The sequence below is a fragment of the Lissotriton helveticus genome, chromosome 7 (assembly GCF_964261635.1).
Source record: "Lissotriton helveticus chromosome 7, aLisHel1.1, whole genome shotgun sequence".
Lineage (NCBI taxonomy): Eukaryota > Metazoa > Chordata > Amphibia > Caudata > Salamandridae > Lissotriton > Lissotriton helveticus.
Genome location: NC_136068.1, coordinates 1,611,488,019 through 1,611,499,859, shown reverse-complemented (window position 1 = coordinate 1,611,499,859; position 11,841 = coordinate 1,611,488,019). Strand labels below are relative to the sequence as shown.

General features: G+C 44.6%; 1 protein-coding gene across 1 annotated transcript in view; it reads left to right on the top strand.

The window, feature by feature from the left end:
• Nucleotides 1–840: 840 nt before the first annotated feature.
• Nucleotides 841–11,841, top strand: part of BCL2L12 (BCL2 like 12) — a 136,867-nt gene continuing 125,866 nt past the window's right edge. Inside the window, exon 1 of the mRNA XM_078655260.1 lies at nt 841–973. The gene's annotated coding sequence lies outside the window, so the exon portion shown is untranslated. The remainder of the gene's footprint in view (nt 974–11,841) is intronic.

Here is an 11,841-nt window from a genome sequence, read left to right as displayed (position 1 = left end):
CATGCTGTGATGGAAGTACTATTTTTATCTTCCTCCATAGTCCTCGTCCGTGTTGCTTCTCCCCCCCACCCCACTTTGTCCATGTTGTTTACCTTCACTCGCCGTAAGAAAAAAAGCGCTGTGACTTGGCCAGCGCTGGCAACGTCATAGCACTTTTTTCAAATGTTTTGCCATGCTGCTCTGCAACATGGCTAGACACAATGATTGGAAAAGTAAATGCATCGGTGAGACGTTGGCTTTACCAATGCTTGGTTTAAGTGATATAAACATTATGTAACTGAAAGAATATGACCTGCATTGTAAAACACTCACAAGGGCCTTTGTACTTACTTGCATTGTAAAGGTTTGCACTGTTACTTCCATCATGGTGAACCACCAGGTTGTAAATGTTATAAGCCCTGGGAGCGGCGACAGCCGGCGCTGGAAGTACACTTCATGGCAGGCACAGGCAGGCCCTGCCTTGGAGTCTGATTGAACTTAGGCCTGTGAATCACTCACCCAGGCACTGACGTAGGATGTGGGGGATTCCCAGAAGTTACCCTTACCCTTATCCTTACCAGCCGAGGAGTTATGATGTCCAGGGTTCCTCTAGACAGTTTCCTTTTCACCTGAGATCTTCCTGGATGGAAGTCTGGGCAGGTTCCTAGAACGGCTACCAAAGGCTGCCTCTCAGGTCAGGTGGGCGGGAAACAGAAAGTGCAACGTGCGAATTCAGAGAGCCTTCCCGCCAGGTGAGTCACACCCTCAGCAATTATTTTGCATTACATACCGCCGGGTACCTGGAGGAGCTTCCGAGTGAATGGGACAGGACAGTCAGGGGAGGAACCAGGAAGCGCAGAGGCTGAAGACAGGCCAGGCACGGCGGGCTGACATCACTACGGACCCGGTGTGGAACGTGGAACCGCTCTCGGCCGAGGGAAGGCCCGTGCTCCACGGGAAGCCGGTGGAGGAGCCCCGTGTGGACGTGAGAACGGTACGTGCGTTTCCCGTGCGCAGTGGTTTCTTGTCATGTTACGGTTTTGTTTACTTTGTCCGAGGTAGCTGCCGACGACGGAGTGTGCGTGAGCGTGTCTGCCCCGCGCGCAGACGTTTGTTTCACAAACAACGTGTGAAGTCAGGAACAGGCCCGTTGACGTAGCCAACGGATGACGTCCTAGTTACCCTGATAGCGATGACAGGGCAAGACCACCAGGCAGGCCCGAGCGACGGGAGGAAGGGGTATGTGGAGGCCAGGGTAGAGTATCAATTTCTGCCCCTCACACACGCCTCCGGTGCCATGGCAGCAAAGGAAGTGGCTGATATAGCTATTGGTTGTTGACAAAGACCTGTGTACACTCTGCCTAGTGCCACCGACCCTACATCTCAAAAGTAGATACACTAGTTATAAAATTCCCTCACTTTCATTCCAAGTGCGTTTTGAGGTGAATGACAGAGACCGAGTAGGCAGAGCCATGTAGTTCGCTATAGGCGACCGGTCTCATTATACATCCTTTCCCTGTTTATTTATTTTTGGGAGTGCGCGTCCATAGAATATTATACTTTCCCTGAAGAAGTAATATAGCATGTCCATAGTCCATTCGCTTTGTACACGTCTATTAGTACGCATGTATATCCTTTTAGCCTCCGTGCCATGCCTTCGCAGTAGTTAATAAAGCGGACTTCCAAATTAATTATGGTAAGGACAATATATGTTGGGTGGCTAAATCTATCTGTTTGTAGAGAGTTGGGACACAACAACACACAAGGAATATATATAGATTATATAACCGCAGAGGTTGACTTGGCAATGAAATAATTAATAATAGACTTCCTAAAGGCCAGTCTTGCCTGTTCATTGCTTAATCTACTGACCCTAGTCCCTCCGCTATTCTTATATCTTGTGCACGCGCTGCGATGCCACTTGCATACTAATTAACTAGGTTAGTCCCCCCACTTCTTTTTGGTGCCCTGGGAAACAGGTTTCAGTCCTGGTATCGGCTCAATATCCTGTGGTTGTGAGTAAATCACTTCATCTCCCCGTGCCTTAAAACAACATATGACCACTTGTAATGTAACTGGTGTTGATGTAAAGCCACCAATACCATTGGCCGAGTTTGCGCTGTATAAAACTGAAAACATATATAACCCCGGCGCCTTATATTTCCCACTCGCACCCCAGAATCTCCCTCCAGGGCCTACCACAAACTCAGCACTAGGCAAAAGACTCGCTGAGCACTGTTCAGTCAGAATAGGACTGCCTCACAGATACTAGGGCAGAGTTCAGCACTAATACATTACTTTGAATTACAGGACGAACAGGATTTATTTCATAGAGCTTCTATTACAGCTTCGCTGTTTCTCTAGGAAGAAAAGTGTCTGTGTGTGTTTTGTTATTTAATAACCGTGGCTACTCAAGGTGGCACCTCTTGGCTGTCCACACAAAGCGGTTGGCAGGACGCTCACCTGCTTCAAGGGGCGTGGCCGGGCCTTCGCTGTTTTGCTCTTGAGGTATTTAGCGAGTGTGGCATCTTCGGAATGCACACCAGCTCCGGGCTCCACGCATTCAGGTCGGGGCAGAAGGGGCGGGGCCCTATTGTGTGCAGTCTTGTACATTACATGAGCTCCATGCACACTCCAACCACCGTGGGCAGTCTTTAAGTGAGCCGGGTTCTCCCGGGTCCCAGACTCATCAGTAATTATAAATGGACATTCAAACGAGTCCCTATCAGGTCAAATAGTCATGTCCTTACCTGAACTGACAAATAACACAGATCGGTTTCTGAACAATTACTATAATAAAAGTTGAGGTCATCCATGTCAATGATTTAGTTACTGTTTAATTTCACATGTTCACATGTTTTACTTCATCTTAAATCCAAATACCGATCAGGTGAGACACTATAGCGACCACACGCTCTTAGTTTACAGGTTTAAACCACTCCCCAAATTACACAGGCCACGCTCCTTTTAGAGACGACCCTCCTATTTTTGCAGTCCACTTGAAGCCCTGACCGTGGGGTAAAAGGCTACGGTTACGGGTAAAAATAAAAGGTGGGATGTCGAATATAAGAAAAGTTTAATCAGTGAGAATGCATAGCTGGCGCTCACAACGTTTTAAAATCTTTTTAAAAATGTTACCAACTGCCCAATTTTGTCAAAGAAAAACAGCACGTGAAACCCTTATTGCATTCTCGAGCTCTCCATGTTTTGTTTGTTTTTTATAAGATGTCTTTTTGTGGGAAATTTTATTTAGCATCTTAATGGAGTAGCAACGTTGTCTCCGCCTACAAAATTTTAATTTCAGAAACATTGAGCTGCCTCTTGGATTAACATGATTTATCCAGAGTTTGAGATCATCAAAATGGCGTATGACTGGATCTCCCTTCTGACATGAGCTGTACCTCTTTCCTTTAGATTTAAGCTGTCGTTGTGTTTAGCCTCAGCTATTCTTGTGCTTGTCCTGAGCTGCACCTGTGTTTAAAGTGAAATGCACCTGTGTTTGAAGTGAGATGTACCTGTGTTTGAAGTGAGATGCACCTGTGTTGAAGTGAAATGCACCTGCGTTGAAGTGAGATGGACCTGCGTTGCAGTGAGATGCACCTGCGTTTGAAGTGAGAGGCACCTGCATTGAAGTGAGCTGCGCCTGTGTTTGAGAGGCACCTGCGTTGAAGGAAGATGTACCTGTGTTTGAAGTTAGATGCACCTGTGTTTGAAGTGAGAGGCACCTGTGTTTGAAGAGAGATGCACCTGTGTTTGAAGTGAGAGGCACCTGCGTTGAAGTGAGCTGCGCCTGTGTTTGAGAGGCACCTGCGTTGAAGGAAGATGTACCTGTGTTTGAAGTTAGATGCACCTGTGTTTGAAGTGAGAGGCACATGCGTTGAAGAGAGATGCACCTGTGTTTGAAGTGAGAGGCACCTGTGTTGAAGTGAGGTGCACCTGTGTTTGAAGTGAAATGCACCTGTGTTTGAAGTGAGATGCACCTGTGTTTGAAGTGAGATGCACCTGTGTTTGAAGTGAGAGGCACCTGCATTGAAGTGAGCTGCGCCTGTGTTTGAGAGGCACCTGCGTTGAAGGAAGATGTACCTGTGTTTGAAGTTAGATGCACCTGTGTTTGAAGTGAGAGGCACATGCGTTGAAGAGAGATGCACCTGTGTTTGAAGTGAGATGCAACTGCGTTGAAGTAAGGTGCACCTGTGTTTGAAGAGAAGCACCTGCGTTGAAGTGAGATGCACCTGCATTGAAGTGAGATGCACCTGTGTTTGAAGTGAGAGGCATCTGCATTGAAGTGAGATGCACCTGTGTTTGAAGTGAGATGCAACTGCGTTGAAGTAAGGTGCACCTGTGTTTGAAGAGAAGCACCTGCGTTGAAGTGAGATGCACCTGCATTGAAGTGAGATGCACCTGTGTTTGAAGTGAGAGGCATCTGCATTGAAGTGAGATGCACCTGTGTTTGAAGTGAGATGCAACTGCGTTGAAGTAAGGTGCACCTGTGTTTGAAGAGAAGCACCTGCGTTGGAGGGAGATGTACCTGTGTTTGAAGTGAGATTCACCTGTGTTTGAAGTGAGAGGCACCTGTGTTGAAGTGAGGTGCACCTGTGTTTGAAGTGAAATGCACCTGTGTTTGAAGTGAGATGCACCTGTGTTTGAAGTGAGGTGCACCTGTGTTTGAAGTGAGATGCACCTGTGTTTGAAATGAGAGGCACCTGCATTGAAGTGAGCTGCGCCTGTGTTTGAGAGGCACCTGCGTTGAAGGAAGATGTACCTGTGTTTGAAGTTAGATGCACCTGTGTTTGAAGTGAGAGGCACATGCGTTGAAGAGAGATGCACCTGTGTTTTAAGTGAGATGCAACTGCGTTGAAATAAGGTGCACCTGTGTTTGAAGAGAAGCACCTGCGTTGAAGTTAGATGCACCTGTGTTTGAAGTGAGAGGCACATGCGTTGAAGAGAGATGCACCTGTGTTTGAAGTGAAATGCATCTGTGCTTGAAGTGAGAGGCACCTACGTTGAAGTGAAAGGCACATGCATTGAAGGGAGATGCACCTGTGTTTGAAGTGAGAGGCACCTGCATTGAAGTGAGCTGCACCTGTGTTTGAAGTGAGAGGCATCTGCATTGAAGTGAGATGCACCTGTGTTTGAAGTGAGATGCAACTGCGTTGAAGTAAGGTGCACCTGTGTTTGAAGAGAAGCACCTGCGTTGGAGGGAGATGTACCTGTGTTTGAAGTGAGATTCACCTGTGTTTGAAGTGAGAGGCACCTGTGTTGAAGTGAGGTGCACCTGTGTTTGAAGTGAAATGCACCTGTGTTTGAAGTGAGATGCACCTGTGTTTGAAGTGAGGTGCACCTGTGTTTGAAGTGAGATGCACCTGTGTTTGAAGTGAGAGGCACCTGCATTGAAGTGAGCTGCGCCTGTGTTTGAGAGGCACCTGCGTTGAAGGAAGATGTACCTGTGTTTGAAGTTAGATGCACCTGTGTTTGAAGTGAGAGGCATCTGCATTGAAGTGAGATGCACCTGTGTTTGAAGTGAGATGCAACTGCGTTGAAGTAAGGTGCACCTGTGTTTGAAGAGAAGCACCTGCGTTGAAGTGAGATGCACCTGCATTGAAGTGAGATGCACCTGTGTTTGAAGTGAGAGGCATCTGCATTGAAGTGAGATGCACCTGTGTTTGAAGTGAGATGCAACTGCGTTGAAGTAAGGTGCACCTGTGTTTGAAGAGAAGCACCTGCGTTGGAGGGAGATGTACCTGTGTTTGAAGTGAGATTCACCTGTGTTTGAAGTGAGAGGCACCTGTGTTGAAGTGAGGTGCACCTGTGTTTGAAGTGAAATGCACCTGTGTTTGAAGTGAGATGCACCTGTGTTTGAAGTGAGGTGCACCTGTGTTTGAAGTGAGATGCACCTGTGTTTGAAGTGAGAGGCACCTGCATTGAAGTGAGCTGCGCCTGTGTTTGAGAGGCACCTGCGTTGAAGGAAGATGTACCTGTGTTTGAAGTTAGATGCACCTGTGTTTGAAGTGAGAGGCACATGCGTTGAAGAGAGATGCACCTGTGTTTTAAGTGAGATGCAACTGCGTTGAAATAAGGTGCACCTGTGTTTGAAGAGAAGCACCTGCGTTGAAGTTAGATGCACCTGTGTTTGAAGTGAGAGGCACATGCGTTGAAAAGAGATGCACCTGTGTTTGAAGTGAAATGCATCTGTGGTTGAAGTGAGAGGCACCTACGTTGAAGTGAAAGGCACATGCATTGAAGGGAGATGCACCTGTGTTTGAAGTGAGAGGCACCTGTGTTTGAAGTGAGAGGCACCTGCATTGAAGTGAGCTGCACCTGTGTTTGAAGTGAGAGGCACCTGTATTGAAGTAAGATGCACCTGTGTTGAAGTGAGACGCACCTGTGTTTGAAGTGAGATGCACCTGCATTGAAGTGAAATGCACCTGTGTTTGAATTGAAAGGCACCTGCGTTGAAGTGAGATGCACCTGTGTTTGCACGTGAGAGGCACCTGTGTTGAAGTAAGATGCACCTGTGTTGAAGTGAGACGCACCTGTGTTTGAAGTGAGAGTCACCTACGTTGAAGGGAGATGCACCTGTGTTTGAAGTGAGATGCACCTGTGTTTGAAGTTAGAGGCACCTGCGTTAAAGTGAGATGCACCTGTGTTTGAAGTGAGAGGCACCTGTGTTTTGAAGTGAGATGTACCTGTGTTGAAGTAAGATGCACTTGTTTTTGAAGTGAGATGCACCTGTGTTTGAAGTTAGAGGCACCTGCGTTGAAGTGAGATGCACCTGTGTTTGAAGTGAGATGCACCTGTGTTTGAGTGAGAGGCACCTGTATTTGAAGTGAGAGGAACCTGTGTTTGAAGTGAGAGGCACCTGTGTTTGAAGTGAGATGCACCTGTATTTGAAGTGAGATGAACCTGTATTTGAAGTGAGATGCACCTGTGTTAGAAGTGAAATGCATCTGTGCTTGAAGTGAGAGGCACCTACGTTGAAGTGAAAGGCACATGCATTGAAGGGAGATGCACCTGTGTTTGAAGTGAGAGGCACCTGCATTAAAGTGAGCTGCACCTGTGTTTGAAGTGAGAGGCACCTGTGTTGAAGTAAGATGCACCTGTGTTGAAGTGAGACGCACCTGTGTTTGAAGTGAGATGCACCTGCATTGAAGTGAAATGCACCTGTGTTTGAATTGAAAGGCACCTGCGTAGAAGTGAGATGCACCTGTGTTTGAAGTGAGATGCACCTGCGTTGAAGTAAAATGCACCTATGTTTGAAGAGAGATGCACCTGCGTTGAAGGGAGATGCACCTGTGTTTGAAGTGAGAGTCACCTACGTTGAAGGGAACTGCACCTGTGTTTGAAGTGAGATGCACCTGTGTTTGAAGTTAGAGGCACCTGCGTTGAAGTGAGATGCACCTGTGTTTGAAGTGAGAGGCACCTGTATTTGAAGTGAGATGAACCTGTATTTGAAGTGAGATGCACCTGTGTTAGAAGTGAGATGCACCTGTATTTGAAGTGAGATGCACCTGTGTTTGAAGTGAGATGCACATGTATTTGAAGTGAGATGAACCTTTTTTTGAAGTGAGATGTACCTGTGTTAGAAGTAAGATGCACCTGTATTTGAAGTGAGATGCACCTGTGTTTGAAGTGAGAGGCACCTGTGTTTGAAGTGAGATGCACCTGTGTTTGAAGTGAGATGCACCTGTATTTGAAGTGAGATGCACCTGTGTTTGAAGTGAGAGGCACCCGTGTTTGAAGTGAGATGCACCTGTGTTTGAAGTGAGATTAACCTTTTTTTGAAGTGAGAGGCACCTGTGTTTGACCTGAGCTTCCCATGTGTTTGAAGTGAGCTGCCAATATGTGTAAAGTGAGCAGACCATGTGTGTGACCTGAACTGACCCCATACTCGTCAACTCACAGGATGCCACCGTGTGACACACGATATCGGCTCCCACCACACGGTCTCCCAGTGAGGAGCGATATCACACAATGGCATGAAAAACAAGCTGAAAACTACTGTAAATAGTGGTATTCCAGCTCATTTCTAAGGCTTTGAACTGTCAATGTCCATTTAGGGGTGTGAAAACACGCCAAGACGTCGGCACCAGCCTCAGCAAGTTTTTCTTTTTTTGGGGGGGGGGGATTTGGGGGCGGGTTGAGGTTCAAAAGTGCCTCGTATGAACTTCTCAAAACAAGTCCCTCCCCCTCACACTGTGAGATTGTTCTTTAAGTTGGTAGGTAAGTGCCCTGTGTTACCCTGAGCTGTCCTTGTGTTTGGAGTGAGCTGACAATATGTGTAAAGTGAGCAGACCAAGTGTTTGACCTGAGCTGTATCCGTGTTACCCTGAACTGCCTGTGTTTGAAGTGATATGCACCTGTCTGACCTGAGCTGTCCTTGTGTTTGAAGTGAGCTGACCATATGTGTGAAGTGCGCAGACCATGTGTTTGACCTGAGCTGCCCTTGTGTTAGCCTGGGCTACCCCTGTGTTTGAAGTGAGAGGCACCTGTGTTTGATATGAGCTAACCATGATTTTGAAGTGAGATGCCCCTGTGTTCGAAGCTATCAGACCATGTGTTTGACCTGAGCTGTCCCTGTGTTTGGCATGATCTGCATCTGTTGTTCACCTGAGCTGCCCTTCTGCTGAAGTGAGATGTGCCAATGTTTGACCTGAGCTGGCCATGTGTTTCAAGTGAGCCGCACCTGTGTTTGGCGCGAGCTGCCTTTATTTTTGACGTGTGTTGCCCCTGTGATTGAAGCGAGCAGACCACGTGTTTGAACTGAACCCTGAGCTATCCCTGTGTTTGAAGTGAATTGCACCTATAATTCACCTGAGCTGCTTCTGTGTCTGAGCTAACCATGTGTTTGCCGCCAGCTTCACCTGTGTGTAACACGAGGTGCCCCTGTGTTAGATGAGAGCTGGCTGTGTTGATCATAACCTACCATTGTGTCATGTGAGTGTCTGCTGAAGGGGTGTTGACATGTTCTGCTCCCTTAGGAACAAAGAGGCTAGACAGTGGAACCCTATAGGCCACAGCATCTGACTTGCTATCTCTATCTTATATGTATATATTCTGGAAATACCCAGCAAAAACGTGTGCACACTGTAAAAAACACCCACTGTCACAATGTAATTCCAAAACAGGAATATAACAGTTTAAACGAAAGCACAAGTGCACCACCAATAGACTCAGACAAAATATTTTTTAGAATCCGTGTCCACAAGTTTGCTTCCAATTTCTTCTTTTATTTCAATAAGGTATAAACACAATCAGGAAGATCAAAACACAGCCGACGCATTTCGTCCTTTACAAAAGGACTTCTTCAGGGCATGATAAAATTGTACACTAGTTACAGTTGAAAATGATTCCAAGAGCGAAGAGAGTAGTCAAAGGTATGGTATGGTTCCTTCAGTAAGGTATTTTGCTTTGAGTTTAAGCAGCGCCTTGTCTACTCGGAAAGGCAGGTGTGTGTATAATCACGCCAGGGCGAAATAATCCATGGTCCCGAATAAGAGAAGGGGGAACCAAGATAATTGCAAAGTTTGCAACGACCGGCCAGAATCAGGCGGTGTATACGTCTGTCATCAGTAGATTCAGGATGGATGTTCTGCTCCCTTCTTTCAGATCAGTTGGCCTGTGTTTAACATGAGACGGGTTCAGCCTGTGTTTGACACACAATACATGGTTTTGTCATGCACTGTCTCCTTGTTAGGCACTGTCTGTCATGTGTTTAATGTGAGCTGTCTACGCATTTTACCTAAGCTGCTTCAAATGAGCTTCCCAGGTATTTGACAAGAGGTCTGCAGTGTTCAACATGCACTAAACTTGACGTGTACATAGCAACCCTAGTTTTTATTTTGAACCTAAACTGCATGTGTTTGACATGACATCTACATTTGTTTTATATATGCTATCTTTGTGTTGACATCTGCTGACCCATGTTTCACCTGCACAGTCCCTTTGTTCGGTGTGAATGTCCACGTGCATGACGCAAGCTTTTGGTGTCTTGAACACAATCTGTCTCCCGTTTGCTCCATGTTTGACATGAGCTGCCCTGTGTTTTACATGAGATGTCCATGTGAAGAGCTCTCTTTTGTCAAGAGGCATTGCAAGATGTTGGAGAAGGAATGGAGACTCACCTATAATCATGCTGACACAGTCCTCTACAAAACCGAGCATTGTACTAACAAACACTGCCCCAGAATACTAGAGCTGAGCATTTCCACAATTATCTCATCTGCTAAAGAGCTCTTTTCAACATCTCATGCTCTTAACCCTGCTGCAGTTAATACTGTGCTTGTCCCTGCTCAACAGTTTAGTTCAGATCTCTCTGATTTTTTCCAGGACAAAATCACTAGACTACTCAAATCATTTTCAACTGACATGATGCATGCTTTTCCAGTACAAGTTCTCTACTCTACCTCCCTCTTAAACATTTCAGCGCCTACCCGGTCTTCTTTTGAATCAGTAGGTCTAGATTATAAAAAACAAATGAACCCCTAGGTACTAAAGGGACCTTGGGTGATTAGTATTATAAAACTACAGCGGTCTCTATGGAGCCCGGATAGCCATGAAGCAATAACCAATGCTCTAGCTCAAAAAGCAATATTTGTAATATATATAATCCGCAGTTAGGAATTCACTCAAAACAAGAAACCAAAATTGTAGTGGGATGGGAACTCACATTAAAGTGAGGAAAGTGCTCGGGCAAAAGTGTGATACGTGTGATATGAGAGTGCAATATTTGTCCCACAATAACATGAGCAGGAACAAAGCCCAAAGGTTATACAAACCGTTGATGCAGTACAGGGTCTGTATAGGTTGTAGGCGTTTCGTTCCTTTCAAATAGCAGGATCATCATCAGGATAAACTAATTGATGACCCGTGTGTTTTATTATGTTCCATCTAAAAATAAGTACAAAAAAACAAACCAAAAATGAAATTAAAATAAATCTACATAATGAAACGAACATTGATGCATACATATTTGTAAACATTATAACATGAATGTATTTTATCATCCTAAAATAAATAAGAAACAATAATGAAAAACAGTTAAAAAATCGAATGGCAAACATAAATCTAATTATTAAAAAAAATACCATCATAAAAAAATATCTTTAAAAAATCCTTCACAATGTAAAGGCATTGCATAATAACATCATTTGGTTTTAGATAAACATACGTGGACAAAGATACAGATCACATTATCTAATAATTTGCATACAGATAACAGTTGTAATTATTAAAACACAAAAATACCCCCCAAAATGTTTTAAACAAGAAAAAAATGATGTATATCCAATTGAGTAGCAGATGTCCTTGTTCAAGTCTAGCAATCGAGCATCCGTACTTCAAAATATAATTCCTAGAAAAATTATTAAAGTGAAATATATCCCAATCAGCATCCTTCAAATAAAGCTATAATAAACTCACAAAACCATACAAAACCTAAACAATATACAACAATATATAACATAAACCATGTAACCTGCAAAAATTAAGGAAAATGCATGATTAAAGTTGGTAAAGAACCCAAAAGTATTTTCCTTACTTTAAAAAAATGTTTCCATGACAATAATGAATCTGGGAAATAGAAAAGTATACCTACCCAAACTCTAAATAAACAATACCCACAAAAACATCAAATGTACCTTAAATAATATATAAACATATACATTAACAAGCTGTATCCCTAAACTACATTTATATAAATTACACTACACTTTAGGGCCACAACGCCAGATCTTTTTTTTATCTGAGTGAGAGTGAATGTGTGGCCTACTGATACCTGTTGTGAAGAGTTCAGCTGTTATGTGTAACCCAGAACCTTGCACTCAAATCACATCTGTTGACTATACTTGCATGTACAGTGAGCCT